The sequence below is a fragment of the Oryctolagus cuniculus genome, chromosome 10, assembly GCF_051225735.1.
Source record: "Oryctolagus cuniculus isolate XC-2025 breed Fujian yellow rabbit chromosome 10, ASM5122573v1, whole genome shotgun sequence".
Taxonomy (NCBI): domain Eukaryota; kingdom Metazoa; phylum Chordata; class Mammalia; order Lagomorpha; family Leporidae; genus Oryctolagus; species Oryctolagus cuniculus.
The window spans coordinates 113123588-113139526 of NC_142876.1; the positions used below are offsets into that span (position 1 = coordinate 113123588).

The following is a 15939-nucleotide window of genomic DNA, read 5'->3' on the forward strand; positions in this document are numbered from 1 at the left end:
CTTGTAAGAAACCTTCGGGTCCCCTGAATCCTTGTTTGACTTCTTCCTCAGCACCTGGAGCTCATCATCTACGAGACCTCAAAAAATCAGTGCTAAAGTTAACCCAGAGAAACCAGCAAGCTTTCCAGACCCCAGTCAGCTCCCGGCAAGCAAGAGAACCCCGAGAATGCAAGGTTCCAGTCTAGGCTCTGGAGAGCTTCTTCGGACAGAGGCCCCCTGGACGAGGCCCTGGGGACACAGCTATTGCTGCAATCAAGAGCATGAAATGGGCCGGCACTGTGGCATAGCGGGTAAAGCCACCGCCTGCAGTGCTGGCATCCCATATGGGTGCTGGCTCGATACCCAGATGCTCCACTTGCTATCCAGCTCTCTGTTATGGCCTGGGAAAGCAGCAGCAGATGGCCCAAGTTCTTGGGCCCCTGCACCTACATGGTGCAGGAAGCTCCTGACCCCTGGCTTTGGAATGGCGCAGCTCCAGCCATTGCAGCCATCTGGGGAGTGAACCAGTGGATGGAAGACCTTTCTCTCTGCATCTTCTCAGTGTAACTCTGACTTTCAAATAAATAAGTAAACCTTAAAAAAAAAAAAGCATGAAATGCCTTATCCATAGCATCTCTTCTCTTTCCCTGCCCTCTGACTGTGGGCATCCTGGCTGCTCCTGCAGTCTGAACAAGTTACCTCACTTCTGAGCCATGGTTCCCTAACCTGTAAAATAGGGATAATAATAGTTCCTACCTCATGGAGTTGTTTTTGAGAACTGGATGTCCAAATGCATTTCAAGTGTTTGAACACTGCCTGGTACCCAGACTCACCCTTTAGACTTTTTAAAAAATGTATTTATTTTTTTTGAAAGGCAGTTACAAAGAGGCAGAGGCGGGGGGGGGGTGTCTTCCATCCACTGGTTTAATTCCAGATGGCTGCAACCACCTTCCCGAGCAGCCAGGACGCAAACCGGTGCCCATATGGGATGCCGGCACTGCAGGTGGCGGCTTCACCCACTACGCCACAGCGCTGGCCTCTCAACCTTCAGTCTTATCCTCCTGTGATTAGCACTCTTTCCAAACTTCGGTAAGAGTCAACAAGTAATCACGGTCTTAATCCTGAATCCATGAGATCAAGTCACAACAAAGAAGGAATGAACTGAGTTCTGCGCAGCTTTGCTGTACATACTTTTTTTTTTTTTTTTTTAAAGATTTATTTATTTGAAAATCAGAGTTACACAGAGAGAGGAGAGCCAGAGAGAGAGAGAGGTCTTCCATCTGCTGGTTCACTCCCCAGTTGGCCTCAATGGCCGGAGCGGCACTGATCCGAAGCCAGGAGCCAGGAGCTTCTTGTGGATCTCCCACATGGGTGCAGGGGCCCAAGGACTAGGGCCATCCTCCACTGCTTTCCCAGGCCATAGCAGAGAGCTGGATCGGAAGTGGAGCAGCCAGGACTCAATCTGGCACCCATATGGGATGTCGGCACTGCAGGCGGCGGCTTTACTCGCTATGCCACAGTGCCAGCACCTGTACATACTTTTAATGTTCTCTGAAAATTGCTCATTTTGTTCATCAAAATATTCGCATAAATTTGAATAAGGTTTTATTATACAGAACTTTGGGAGTTTGCTTTCTTCAAACCAACTCTTTAGAAACAATCTTTTTTTTTTTTTTTTTTTTGTTTACAAAGTAGAAAATTTGTAAAACTAGAAAACCCACACGTGGGTGTTGCCTGAGTTTCCGCTCAGGGATGGGGTCTTGCTGATTTCCAGGAAAATGAACAGTTTACTTCCAACGGGAGCTGCAATGTGTTCTGTGTGTCATGTGCTCCGGGGACTCTTACTCATGTGAAGACACTGTGCTCTCAGCCATATCTGCCACCCAATCTTTTATTTTATGGCTTCTTTCCCACTGTGAGCATCAACAGTCTTCCATGGGGTCAGGATTCTCTAAGGGAGGCATGCTGTGGGGAGGGAGGAGGACTAGGTTCTGGGAAGCCAGTCAGGTTTTGCAACATTCTAAAGCAAAGTAAGTGCTAAATGAAGTAGTAGCAGGGTAAGACAAATGAGAGAATCTGGAGATGACGGGGAGGAATTTTTAAAGAGGATTGTAAGGGGTAGGTGTTGTGTGGAATGGGTTAAGCCAACGCTCGGGACACCTACATCCCAATCCAAGTGCCTCAGTTAGGATCATGGCTACTCTGCTTCTGCTCCGGCTCACTACCAGCGCACCTGTGAGCAGCAGAGGGCCGTCGGAGACCTGGGCCCTGCCACCCACAAGGGAGACCCCAGCCAGGTTCCAGGCTCCCAGCTTTGGCGCAGCCCACCCCTGGCTGTTGCTGCATTTGGAAAGTGAACCTGTGGACGAAAAACCTCTCACCCTGCCTTTCAGGTAAGTCAGTCAGTCATCTTTTTTTTTTTTTGGGGGGCGGGGGGGGGGAGGATTTTAAGTATTTTTCTGCAGTCAATGGTCAGAACTCTACACTTGGCAGCTAAAAACAATAAACCCTTGAACACACTTTCTGCTCGCTTCTCAGAAAACGTCTGTGAGGCAGAAGTTACAGAGAGCAGGGTCAAACGAGCTCCGGGATCCACTCCGGGCCTCCCAGCTCCTTAGGCTGGGAAGCGAATTCGGGGTGCGGGGATTCCACTTCCCAGGGTCCAAAATAACTCCAAGGAGGGGCAGAAAAACCCAAAGAGCGGCGGTTCTAGGGCTGGTCCACGACACAGCTTTAATCCGGCAAGCTGCAAAGGCTGAAGGCTAGTTAACTGTACAGCGACGGGCTGGCAATGGCATCATCATCATTATTATTTTGCAAAGGAGCGCACTCACTCTGAGTTGATGTTTTAGTACTCAGTGTCCGGACGTGTTCCCTGACGCAACGGGGGAGTGGCGGCTTCGCTTTCTGAAGGCTATCGTATTACAAAATTAAAAGACGACAGCCAGTCCGGCCCTTAAAAGATCGCGGTGCCCCGCGCTCGGAGGGCCGCTGCTCCCGGCAAGTCCCGGCGGCGAGGCCACGGACACTGCCCAGTCCCCCACGCGCGCAGGGAGCTGTCCCCAGGCCTCCCCAGCGCGGGCCGCGGCGGCCAGCTGTCCCCGGCTGCCGGGCAAGGGGCGGCCCCGGGCGAGCGAGCTCAGGCCCGCGCCCCCGGCCGCCCTCGGCGCAGCCCACCCGCCCCCGGGCCCACCCCGCTCACCGGGGGCTCCAGCCGCAGCTCCACCTTTGGGTACCGCCGCCTCGGCGCCAGGCCACTGGGAGATGACCCCGGGACCGAACGCGCCAGACCCCAAAGAATGGCCGAGCCGCACATCCTGCGACTTCCGGCGGCGCCTCGCCGCGCCCCCCACCCCGCACCCCCGGCTCTCTAGGAAGCCGCAGCTCTATGGTCTCCTGCTTTGCCCGCGGACGCAGGCGAGCACAGAGATCCCGGGGTGGTGGTCCTCGTGCTGGGCGGCGGGGGCTGATGCCTTTCAGGTGGGGAGGATGCGCGCCCCAAGGACCGGACCCAGGGCCTCGGCAAGCTTGTTGCTTCCTCTCTGGGTTTCTGTTTTAAGATCTTCCATCTACTGGTTCACTCCCCCAAATGGCAGTGCTGTGTCCGAATTGCCCAATCAATGCACCAGGCACACTCGCGGATGCAAAAGCAGAGGTTTATTTGTTACCAGCCGGCTGGGACCTCCTACCCGCACATAGCCATTTAGCAGTGCACAGGCAAAAGGCCCTCTCGTTTGCATAAGAGAGGTTTTTATAGCCTCACACTTTCAAGGGTGCAGGTCATCTCCTAAGTAGGTTACCTTCTTATTCTCTATATGGCAAGGTATTGGGAACTAACATGTTCATTGGTTCATTTAAACGTAAAGACTATATATGTTATGTGGCGGGAAGGCCACGCAAAGGAGATGGCACGGGGAGGCACTGGCGGGAAGCATCATCGGGCCATAAATCCCAGGTCATAAATTCCAGGGGAGCATAGCAGGCAAGCAAGCAGCCAGAGGACAGAAGACTCCAACTCCTACAGCAGCAACACCAGGGCTGGACCAGGCTGAAGCCAGAAGCCAGGAGCTTCCTCTGAGGCTCCTACGCGGTGCGGGGGCCCGAGTCCTTGGGCCATCGCATGCTTTGCTTTCTCAGACACAGAGCAGGGCGCTGGGTCGGAAGTGGAGCGCCCACTGCTCCAACCAGACCCCATAGGATGCTGGAGCTGCAGGTAGAAGCTCCTCCCCGACCTTGGCTCTCACGTGTGTTTCAGCTGATTTTCACAGGGGGTAGTCTTACCAGGCTGGCAAGTCCGAATCTCAGCTTAGGGCAGTTCTCACTAAGAACATGGCTTACACATCACTCCCTTGTCAGTCTGCCTACTGTGGTTGTTATCTCTTGCCCCAGAGATGAACTGCTGGTATGACACAGCGATCAACTGGAAGCTGCAAGGTCATGGGGAAGTGGGGGAGAGGGGCGCCCGCTCTCCCTGAAGAGGTGGTTACTGCAGTTGTCCATCACTCTGGGTAGACAGGTATACGTCAGAGAAAACGGAAGGCTGGTCTTCAGTGGATCCCTCAATCTCTTGGGTTTGGACTTCCGCAGTGGACACCTCTGTACATGGCTAAAACTGGAACCAGGCTCCAAGAGGGCAAAGGTCATGTGTGAATGGCCCTTATGTATACCCAGGACCTAGAACAAAGCTGGATTCACACTCCCACCAGGTGGTGGCTGAATGTTTGCTGCGCATGAGTCTGTTTATTTCTGTGTGTTCTCCTGGCTTTCACCAATCCCAGCTTCTGTTCATTCCTCCACTCAGCAGCTGTTAGCTGAGTACTTGCTGTGTGCCAGCCGCGTGGCTCTAGGCTCCAGGGACCCAGGTGAAGAGGCAAAGCCCCTGTTCTCAGGGAGCTTGGCTCTAATGCAAGTAGAGAGAAAACAAATACCGAAGTGCATCAGTCATGTAAGTGCTGAAAAAAAGAGGGAGAGGAGGACCCAAGAAAGGAGACTGAGAAGCTCCACCGACCCACGTAGCAGGAGAACCAGGAAACAGCACCTTCTGGGTCTCAGAGCACCCGTGGGTAGATTCTGAAATATAAGAATGGCCCTGCTAATGGCCTGGGAAGGCAGTAGAAGATGGCCCAAGTGCCTGAGCCCCTGCCACCCATGTGGGAGACCCAGAAGAAGCTCCTGGCTCCTGCCTGGCTCAGCCCCAGCTGTTGTGGTCATTTGGGGGGTGAACCAGTGGATGGAAGATCTCTCTGTCTCTCCTTGTCTCTCTGTAACTCTGCCTTTCAAATACATAAATAAGTAAATATCAAAAATTTAAAAAAAATCTAAAAAAAAAACAACTTGCCTTACAAAAGCCTGAAATGTCTTTCTGAATGGAAAGGTTATGTTTCTATAGATATCAACCCCACTCTAGGGGTTATTAGTGGCTAAGATGCCGATAGGAGCCCTGCGTCCCACCCCTTAGCTGTAGCTCCTGCTAATGCAGATCCTGCAATGCTGATGGCTCAAATAGTTGAGTCCCTTCCACTGGCATGGGAGACCTGGATTGACTCTCTAGCTCCTCACTGCAGAACTCAGGCCTTGGTGGAACCTGTTGTGGGCATCTGGGGAGTGAATTAGTGGACAGGCGTGCTGTCTCTTCCTCCCTTCCTTCTTCCTCCCTCCTGCTCTCTGTCTCTTTGCCTCTCAAAAAAATATATTTAAAACCCCACTCTACCGGTTTTTTTTGTAACTCAGTTAAAATGCGACTGAGTGGGGGGCAAGATGGTGGATGAGTGAGATACTCCAGTGATCGTCTTCCCAGAGACATCAGTTGAGCAGGTATCCACGCACAAGCCACCTTCACAAGAGCTGAGGAAGCCAGGTGAGAGACCACTGTGCCAAGTGTCATACTAAGAAAAGACAGTTTGAAATGGCAGGAAGCAAATGGTTGCCATAGCACCCAGCTCCTAACAGTACAGCTCCATGCCACGGATCTGAGAAACCGAGAAGGATTTAAGATCCTAGCCAGCATCCCATATGGGCACCAGTTTGAGTCCCAGCTGCTCCACTTCCGATCCAGCTCTCTGCTGTGGCCTGGGAAAGCAGCAGAAGATGGTCCAAATTATTGGGCCCTTGCACCTTCGAGGGAGACCGGGAAAAAGCTCCTGACTCCTGGCTTTGGATCAGCTCAGCTCCGGCTGTTGTGGCCATTTGGAGAGTGAATCAGCAGATGGAAGACCTCTCTCTCTCTCTCTCTTTCTCTCTGCATTGGCCTCTCTGTAACTCTGCCCTTCAAATAAACAAATAAATATTAAAAAAAAAAAAAACAAAAACACACTTTAGATCTGAAACCCAGATCTAAGACCTTAGATCTGAATCCCAGGTCTGGGTATGCCACCGTGAAGTTCAGCACCATCAGGGCCTCCCGCCCCTGGCCCCAGCCAGTACCTCTGGCCTGAGCCTTTGGAGCCCCCTTAGCCAAGTGGCCAAGGGGCTCCACCCCACCCTCTGGCGGACGGTGAAGCAAGACACCAGCCACTGGGAAATAGGGTGGTAAATTCAACTCGGATTTTTCCTTTGAGCTTAGTGCCTGGCCTGCCATAGTGGAACTCAGCCCCAGATGAAGTACAAAGTCCTCTCTCCTCAGCCCTTGGACCTGGGACAAATGTGGGGTCCGGGCGCCCTCTAGTGGTGAAATGGCAACAACACACTAACAGTTGATTTAAGGCCAACCTTCACTTAGGGCAATAACCAAAATAGTATAGAGGCTCAAAGAAAATAAGTAGACTGCTTGGACTCTCTGGAAAGCAGGTGCAAATGAAGCCACATTAAAAAATGGAAAAAACTCCTCATCCTTCAGTGCACACATGATGCCATGCACCAACAAGCATCAGGAACTTTTGGGGGGCCATGAGTTCACCTGACGAACAAAATAAGCCTGAGGAACAATTAGACAGCAACTGACATGTGCAAATTCTTGGGTGCAGAATTTAAAATTGTGTTTTATGAAAATTCAGTGAGGTTCAGGAAAACCCAGAGGAACTCTCCATTACTCTAACAGAGAAACAAAACAGATAAATGGAAGTAATTTTTTAAAAATCAGAAAAGAATCCTTGAGTTGAAAAGCACATTAAGCAGTGGCTGGTGTTGTGGCACAGTGGGTTAAGCCACTGCTTGTGACACTGGCATCCCATAATGTTCTGCATCCAAGAAAGCAGCAGAAGATGGCCAAGCACTTACGCCCCTGCCACCTATGTGGGAGACCAGCATGGGGAGCCTGACTCCCGGCTTTGTCCTGGCCCAGAGCTAGCTGTTGCAGCCATCTGGGGAGTGAACCAGAGGATGGAAGATCTCTCCCTCTTTTTTTTTTTTTCCCCTCTGTCTCTCCCTCTCTCTCTCTGTGGCTCTGCCTTTCAAATAAATAAACAATTTTAAGTACTTTATGGAAAGATTAAAATGTGATAAAAGGCATCAACAGAAGAATAGGTCAAAGGGAAGAATTAGTGAGCTCCAGGACAGGCAATTTGAAAATGCTCAGGCAGAGGGAAAAGAAAGAAACCAAAGAATAAGGAGGAATGAAGAAGATTTACAAGAATCTCAATGCAACACTAAAAGAGGAAATGTCCAAGCTATTTGGGTTCAGGAGTGCATTATTTGGTTTTTCACTACTGTAACTAACACACAAGAGGAGCTGCTTGGGAAAGAAAACGTTTATTTCTGCTTTCAGTTCAGGATCAGGTGGCCCATGGTCTGACATCTGTGGAGGCTGGTCATGACAGGTGCAGAGGTATGATCACATGATGAACTAGGAAGGAGAGAGAGAGAGAGAGAGAGAGACAGAGACAGAAAGATACAGAGGGAGACAGAGGGAGAAGTTAGGCAAAACTCGGATTCACATAATGATCATGTTTGTGGGAACCATGTCCTCAATGACCTAAACACTCCCACCAGCCCCAGGTCCTACCTAGAACTATTAGATCAAGTCTCTATCATTTTTAAAGAAAAAATTATTTATTTGAAAGCGTTACAGAGAAGGAAAGGTATAGGTGGGGGGGAGGGGGAGGGAGGGAGAGAGAGAGAGAGAGAGAGAAAGATCTTCCATCCACTGGTTCACTCCCCAGATGGTTACAATGGTCAGGACTGGGCTAGGTTGAAGCCAGGAGCTTCTTCTGGGTCTCCCACATGGGTGCAGGGGTTCAAGCACTTGGGCCATCTTCTGCTGCTTTCTCAGGAAACTCAATCAGAAGTGGAGCAGCCAGGACTTGACCCAAACCGGCACCCATGTGGGATGCCAGTGCTGCAGGTGGCGGCTTTACCTGCTATGCCACAGCGCCGGTTCAAGTTGCACCTTTAATCCATCAACAGTTAACATTGAGACATCAGAGTTTTTTAAACATCTTGCTTGAGTTTTGGGGAGACAAATCCTACTCAACCCATAACAAAGAGGGACTTGAGAGGGCCAAAGGGGTAGAAAGAATATTCAGGGGATAACAGAAAACCTCCCAAACCGAGAGAAAGATGCAAACAGCCAGGTATGGGAAGGTCAGAGGTCACCAGTTAGATTTCTTTCTTTTTTTTTTTTTTAAGATTTTATTTATTTGTTTGAGAGGTAGAGCTACAGACAGTGAGAGGGAGACATAGAGAGAAAGGTCTTCCATCCATTGGTTCACTCCCCGAATGGCCACAACGGCCAGAACTGACCCAATCCGAAGCCAGGAGCCAGGATCTGCCTCTGGGTCTCCCACGCGGTCTCCCACTTGGGTCATCTTCTGCTTTCTCAGGCCATAGCAGAACGCTGGATTGGAAGAGAAGCAGCTGGGATATGAACCGGTGCCCATATGGGATGCCAGCACTGCAGGTGGAGGACTAACCCACTGCGCCACAGCACCAGTCCCCCACCAGTTAGGTTTCAACGCAACCAATTCTACCCAAAGACATTATAGTCAAGCTTTCTAACGTTCAAGAGGAGATTCTCCAAGCTGCAAGAGAAAAGAAACAGGTGAAACATAAAGGTGTCTCAGTTTGCAGGTCTCAGACTTCCCAGCAGGAAGCTTACAGGTCAGGAGGGACCGGGATGAGACTTTCCCAGCACTGAAGGGATAAAACCTGTCAACCAAGAATACTGTACCCGCCAGTGCCGCGGTTCACTAGGCTAATTCTCTGCCTTGCGGCACTGGCACACCGGGTTCTAGTCCTGGTCGGGGCGCCGGATTCTGTCCCAGTTGCCCCTCTTCCAGGCCAGCTCTCTGCTGTGGCCCAGGAGTGCAGTGGAGGATGGCCCAAGTGCTTGGGCCCTGCACCCCATGGGAGACCAGGATAAGTACCTGGGTTCTGCCTTCGGATCAGCGCTGTGCGCCGGCCGCAGTGGCCATTGGAGGGTGAACCAACGGCAAAGGAAGACCTTTCTCTCTGTATCTCTCTCTCACTGTCCACTCTGCCTGTCAAAATATAAAAAAGAATACTGTACCCAGCAAGGCTGTAGTTTATATATGCAAGGGAGATAAAGACATTCCCAAACAAAAGTTCTCCCCCAGGACCTGCAAAAGGGAGTTCTTCAAACTGAAAGAGACACTAACAAGCACCAAGAAAATAGCAGAAGATGGAAAAGTCGCTTAACAGAGAGCCTGGAAGTAAACCCAGGCTACTGCAGTCAGCTGGTCTTCAGGAAAGGCGCTAAGAAAACACTCTGGGGGGCTGGCACTGTGGCCTGCGGTGCCGACATCCCATATGGGCGCTAGTTTGAATCCCAGCTGTTCTGCTTCTGATCCAGCTCTTTGCTGATGTCCTGGGAAGGCAGTAGAAGATGGCCCTTGGCCAACTTGGGAGTGAACCAGTGGATGTAAGACCTCTCTCTCTGCTTCTGCCCTCTGTAACTCTGCCCTTCAAATAAATAAATAAATCTTTAAAAAATGAAAAAGAATCAGGTTTTTTTCCTATAATAAAATCAAGTTTTTTTCTTTTTTTATAATAATAATAAACAATCCAAAATGAAAATTTAAATAATTGTATCATTTATAATAGCACTGACTAGGACATACTTAGGAATTAATATGATAAAAATTAAAAATCCTGCATATTAAAAACTACAAAATAGTGATGAAATTAAAAAAATAACTAAATAAATGGAAATCTATCTTGCTTATGGGTTAGAGTAAGCAAGACGATGAATTTGTTCATGCTCCACAAATTGAGCTATAGATTCAACTCATATCATTAAAAATCCCAACATTTGTCTCTGTGTGTCTTGTAGAAATTGAAAATTTGTCTCTATCAAATGTGAAGAACTTTGAATATCGAAAACAAATTAAAGAACCAAGACTCCAGGACTTGCATAAAACTAGAGTAACAAGACCATGTGTTTTGGGTAAAATGATAGGGAAAAATAGATCAGTGGAAGAGAATAGAGAATCCAGAAATAGATCCAGAAACATATATGGAGAACTGATTTTTGACAAATGTTCAAAGGCACTCAGTGTATAAATGATAGTTTTTCCAATAAATTTTATTCAAATAATTGAATGTCCCTAGGCCAAAACTATATCTTTGCCCTGTATCTCACAGTATATATAAATTAGTCCATAACAAATAGTAAACCTAAGTGCTCGGTAGGCTAATCCTCCGCCTTGCGGTGCCAGCACACCGGGTTCCAGTTCCGGTCGGGGCGCCGGATTCTGTCCCAGTTGCCCCTCTTCCAGGCCAGCTCTCTGCTGTGGCCCGGGAGTGCAGTGGAGGATGGCCCAAGTGCCTGGGCCCTGCACCCCATGGGAGACCGGGAGAAGCTGCTGGGTCCTGCCTTCGGATCAGCGCGGTGCGCCGGCCGCAGCGTGCCAGCAGTGGCGGCCGTTGGAGGGTGAACCAACGGCAAAAGGGAGGACCTTTCTCTCTGTCTCTCTCACTGTCCACTCTGCCTGTCAAAAAAAAAAAAAAAAAAAAAAAAAAAAAGAAAGTTTAACATGTACCGGCGCTGTGGCTTTTACCGGGTAAAGCTGCCACCTGCAGTGCTGGCATTCCATATGGGCTCCAGTTTGAATCCCGGCTGCTCCACTTCCAGTCCTGCTCTCTGTTCTGGACTGGAAAAGCAGTAGAAGATGGTTCAAGTCCTCTGGCCCCTTTACCTGCATGGAAGACCCGGAAGAAGCTCCTGGCTCCTGGCTCCTGGCTTTGGATTGGTGCAGCTCTGGCTGTTGCAGCCATCTGGAGACTGAACCAGCAGATAGAAGACCTGTCTCTCCTTCTCTCTTTGTGTAACTCTGACTTTCAAATAAATAAATGAATCTTTACCAAAAAAAAAAAAAAAAAAAAAGTGCCTATTAGTGTTTTGAACTGACTCAAAATGAAAACATGGAAAATTATGGAAAATTGTTAAAACAATAGTTGGAAATTACAGCACTAAATGCCCATGTTAGAAAAGAAGAAAGTTTGGGGCCACCATTTTGGCACAGATGGTTAAGCTACGGCTTGCAGAGCCAGAATCCCACGCGGGCACCAATTCAAGTCTCCACTGCTCCACTTCCAATCCAGCTCTCTGCTATGGCCTGGGAAAGCAGCGGAGGATGGCCCAAGTCTTTGGGCCCCTGGACCCACATGGCAGAACTGCAAGAAGCTCCTGGTTCCTGGCTCCTGGCTCCTGGCTTTAGCCTGGCCCAGCCTTGTGTGTTGTAGCCATTCAGGGAGTGAACTAGCAGATGGAAAATCTCTGTCTCTTCTATCTCTCTGTAACTATGCCTTTCAAATAAATAAATAAATATTTAAAAAGAGAGAGAGAGAGGAAAACAAAGAAAGAAAAGAGGAAAGTTTAAGAAATTAACAAAACCAAATCAACAATAGGAGTCACTGTGTACTTTCTCCCCATGTAGGATCTCTGTCCTTAATGTGTTGTACTATGTGAATCAATGGTATAACTAGTACTCAAATAATACTTTATACTTTGTGTTTCTGTGTGAGTGCAAACTGTTGAAATCTTTACTTAATATATACTAAATTGATCTTCTGTAGGTAAAGATAATTGAAAATAATTCTTGATGTGAAAGGAATGGGAGAGGGAGCAGAAGATGGGAGGGTTGCAGGTGGCAGGGAAGTTATGGGAGGGAAAAGGCCACTGTAATCCAAAAGCTGTACTTTGGAAATTTATATTTATTAAATAAAAGTTAAAAAAAAGAAATTAACAAAACCAAAATAAGCAAAAAGTGGATTAATGAAGATCAGAATAGAATCTCTAAAATACAAAACAGAAAAGTAGAATCAAAGAAGCCAAAAATGTATTTTAGAAAAATCAGTAAAATTGATAAGCCTCTAGCAAGACTGAGCAGGGAAAAAAAGGAGAAAACACATGAAATGTCAATATCAGGATAAAAAGAGGTGGCTTCACTGTGCATCTATGCCAAAGAAGGGGGAAATAGGGTGGTCTTATAAATAACATTGTGCCAATAACTTTGACAGAGAAAACGGCCAGTTCCCTGAAAGACAGACTATCAAAGTTCACTTTAGAGGAAATAAATAACCTGAATAATCCTGTAAAATAAGTTTGTAGTTTAAACACCTCCCATAAAGAAAACTCTAAGCCCACTTGGCTTCACTGGTGAATTTTGCCAAATAGTTAAGGAAGAAATAATTCTAACGCTACAGATCAACTCTCGCAGAAGATTGAACGCGAGGACATTATTCCCAACTTGTTCTATGATGCTGGCAACACCCTGATCCCCAAGCCAGACATTACAATAAAGTACAGACCAGTAGCCCTCATAAACGTAGATGTAAAAATCCTGAGGTTGCAGCAAATAAAGTCCAAAAATATATTTAAAAAGAGAACATGTCATGACCAAGTGGAGTTTCTTCAGAGGATGCAGGTTTGGCTTTGTACTTGAAAATTGAACTGCATGATTCACCATATTAACAAACTAGAAACAAAAACTCATAACCATTGCAATAGATGTAGAATAAGATTGTTTTTAGACATTTTAAATTTTATTTAAAAGACAGAGTCTGCTGGTCATGCCTCACCTGGCCACAGCAGCCAGGGCTGGGCCAGGCAGAAACCAGGATGCAGGGGTCCCAGCACTCAGGCCATCTCCTTCTGCTTTCCCAGGCTCATTAATAGGGAACTGGATCAAAAGATGATGGTGTTATAAGTGGCAACTTAACCCATTACACCACAATGCTGGCGCCTAGAATAAGGTTTTGATAAAATTCAACATTCTCGGGGCCGGCACTGTGGTATAGCAGGTAAAACCACTCCTGCAGTGCCAGCATTCCTAAGGGCGCCAGTTAGAGTCCCAGCTGCTCCACTTCCAATCCAGCTCCCAGCTAATGCACCTGGGGAAGCAGTGGGAGATGGCCCAAGTTCTTGGGCCCTTGCACCCACATGGGAGACCCGGAAGAAGCTCCTGGCTTCTGATTGGCCCACCAGCTCCAGGCACTGCAGCCATCTGGGAAGTGAACCAGCAGATGGAAAATCTCTTTCTCCCTTCTTCTGCCTCTCTGTAATTCTCTTTCAAAGAATTAAATAGGGGCTGGCGCTATGGCGAAGCGGGTTAAAGCCCTGGCCTGAAGCACCGGCATTCCATATGGGCGTTGGTTCTAGTCCTGGCTGCTCCTCTTCTGATCCAGTCTCTGCTATGGCCTGGGATAGCAATAAAAGATGGCCCAAGTCCTTGGGCCCCTGCGCCTGCATGGGAGACCTGGAGGAGGCTCCTGGCTCCTGGCTTCGATTGGCACAGCTCCGGTCATTGTGGCCATCTGGGGAGTGAAGCAGCGGGTGGAAGACTTCTCTATCTCTACCTCTCTCTGTAACTCTGTCTTTCAAATAAATAAAATAAATCTTTTTTAAAAAAAGAATTAAATGCATCTTTTTAAAAAACCTCAACATTCTCCCCTGATTTAGGAATTTAGAAACACAATGAATTTGGAATAAGAGATCCTCCATTTGATAAAAAAAAATCCATAAAAATTTTCTAGCTAGCATGATATTCAATAGTGGAGGACTATGTGCCCCCTAAGATCATGAGGATGAGGAAGATGCCTGCTTTCACCACTTCTACAGAATGCTGGACTTGGAGGGTCTCGAGAGTGCGGGTAAATAAAGAAAAAGAAGGGGGGAGGGGAAGGAGGAGAAGGGAAGGCATCGGCTTGTAAAGGAAGGCTTTTGAATTTCACCATTAACTCAGTTTATTTAGTCCTCAAATACATGAGGATTTGCAAATATCTGTTATAAATTCTATTTTAATTCCATGCATGTTCTGCAGTTACTGTTTTTTAATTTATTTATTTGCAAGTCAGAGTTACACAGAGAGTGATGGGGAGAGGGAGAGAGAGAGAGAGAGGGGAAGAGAGAGAGAGAAAGAGAGAGGGAGAGAGAGAGAGAGGGAATCTTCCATCTACTCTCTCTCTGACCTTGGGTGCATTTCCTCATGTACATATGCCAATTGGTACTCAGCTGAATATCCTAGGGGACCCATCACACACACACAGAATTCTCTGTGAAGGTTTCACCCTTCCAGGATTCCAAGTTGTGAGCTATTCTGCCTCAGTCCCTTTGGATTCTGAGCTCTGTCTCTTCAATTCAAAACCTTTGCCAGGGCCCCCTTCTCGCTCGGTGCCTGGGTGAGCTATCTCACCCAGGGCCATGTTTCCCTTAGTGTGCTGGGCTTTTGCAGGGGGTGGAAAGGGCAGGCCTTTCACTTCAAGTTTGGGCAATTTTGAAAGGCCATCCAAGTCTGACTGCGTCTGAAGTCTTTGCTGTGACTCAACACAGCTAACTACTCCCACTGCTAAAACTGCTTTCTTCCTCTCTAATGACGTTAATCCCAGTAATGCTCCCTGATAAGTTTTCTGCTTTATATCCTGTCTCAGAGTTTACTTGCTGGACTAGTCACATTTTCCTCACTATAACAAAATGCCCAAGATAAGCTATGTGTGAAGGAAGAAAGTTTATTTTGGTTCACGGTTTTGAGGTTCACTATCCCACTAGGGTAGGCCCCATTGGTTCAGCCATCTGGTGAGGTTAGAGGCTGGCAGTAGTGGAGCGTGTGCAGAAGGAACACAGAGCAAGCCAGGAGGTAGAGAGAGAGTGGGCCCAACTCAGCCTTTTATAACCAACCCTCCCAGAACTTCCAAGGGCACACCCTCCATGTTCTAAGGACTTCCCAGTAGGCCTCACTTTCTCAACACCATAACTGGATTAATTTCTCCCCTCTCAGTACCATCAACTTAGGACTTTGGAAGTTAACGAACTATATGGATTCAGGAGCCATAGCCCATTGGAACCATAGCACTTGCTAAAAAGCTGAGCTTAAAATAACTCAGGTTTTAAAACTGTTAAATTGCAAACAACTGCTGCAGGTATATTTGGAAGTGTATATTTTATATTACTTTCTTGGTTGGGTATTGCTCACATTTGAACTCCAAACTATCATGACGATTGGCTCACATCAATTACTAGAGACTTATTTTCCACTTAAGTACCAGGAAATGTCCTGTAAGCTTCTTTGATGCTTTCCTTTGCTCCTTTTTTCTAATCCCTGCTGTTACTCAGGGCACAGTCCTGGGTCTGGCCTTCTTGTTTAGATCTCATATCTAATTTTCCACCTCTTGCAAGCCCGAAGACTCAAATCCTGTCCTGTGTGATTGCTATGCTAAACTGCCTCATGACACCCAAAGGCATCAACATCCACTTAGCTTTCTGGCTTCCACTTATTATTCATTTTTGGCTCTGAGGATTTATTTTATTGAAAGTCCTTTAAAAGACATTTCCATTTTACCCAGCATTTCTAGGTGTCTTGATGATCTGATTTGCTATATTCTATTTTTCTAAAGAGAGCTCTCTCATAAATCCTGTGGTTAAACCAACACTGAAAATGTGGCAGCAGCCTCTCAGATTCAGTACTGTTTGCTAACTTATCATATGATCATATAAACTTTGGTACATGAGCCAATAATTTTGTGATTTACAAGATCTTCCAAGGGAAAGTGGATAATTATTATAAAAGT

The 15939-nt window shown here is 47.5% G+C and overlaps 1 long non-coding RNA gene across 1 annotated transcript in view; it reads left to right on the forward strand.

The window, feature by feature from the left end:
• The first annotated feature begins 83 nt into the window (after positions 1-83).
• Positions 84-15939, forward strand: part of LOC138844135 (uncharacterized) — a 31294-nt gene continuing 15438 nt past the window's right edge. Inside the window, exon 1 of the long non-coding RNA XR_011379643.2 lies at positions 84-2372. This is a non-coding gene — a long non-coding RNA (uncharacterized LOC138844135). The remainder of the gene's footprint in view (positions 2373-15939) is intronic.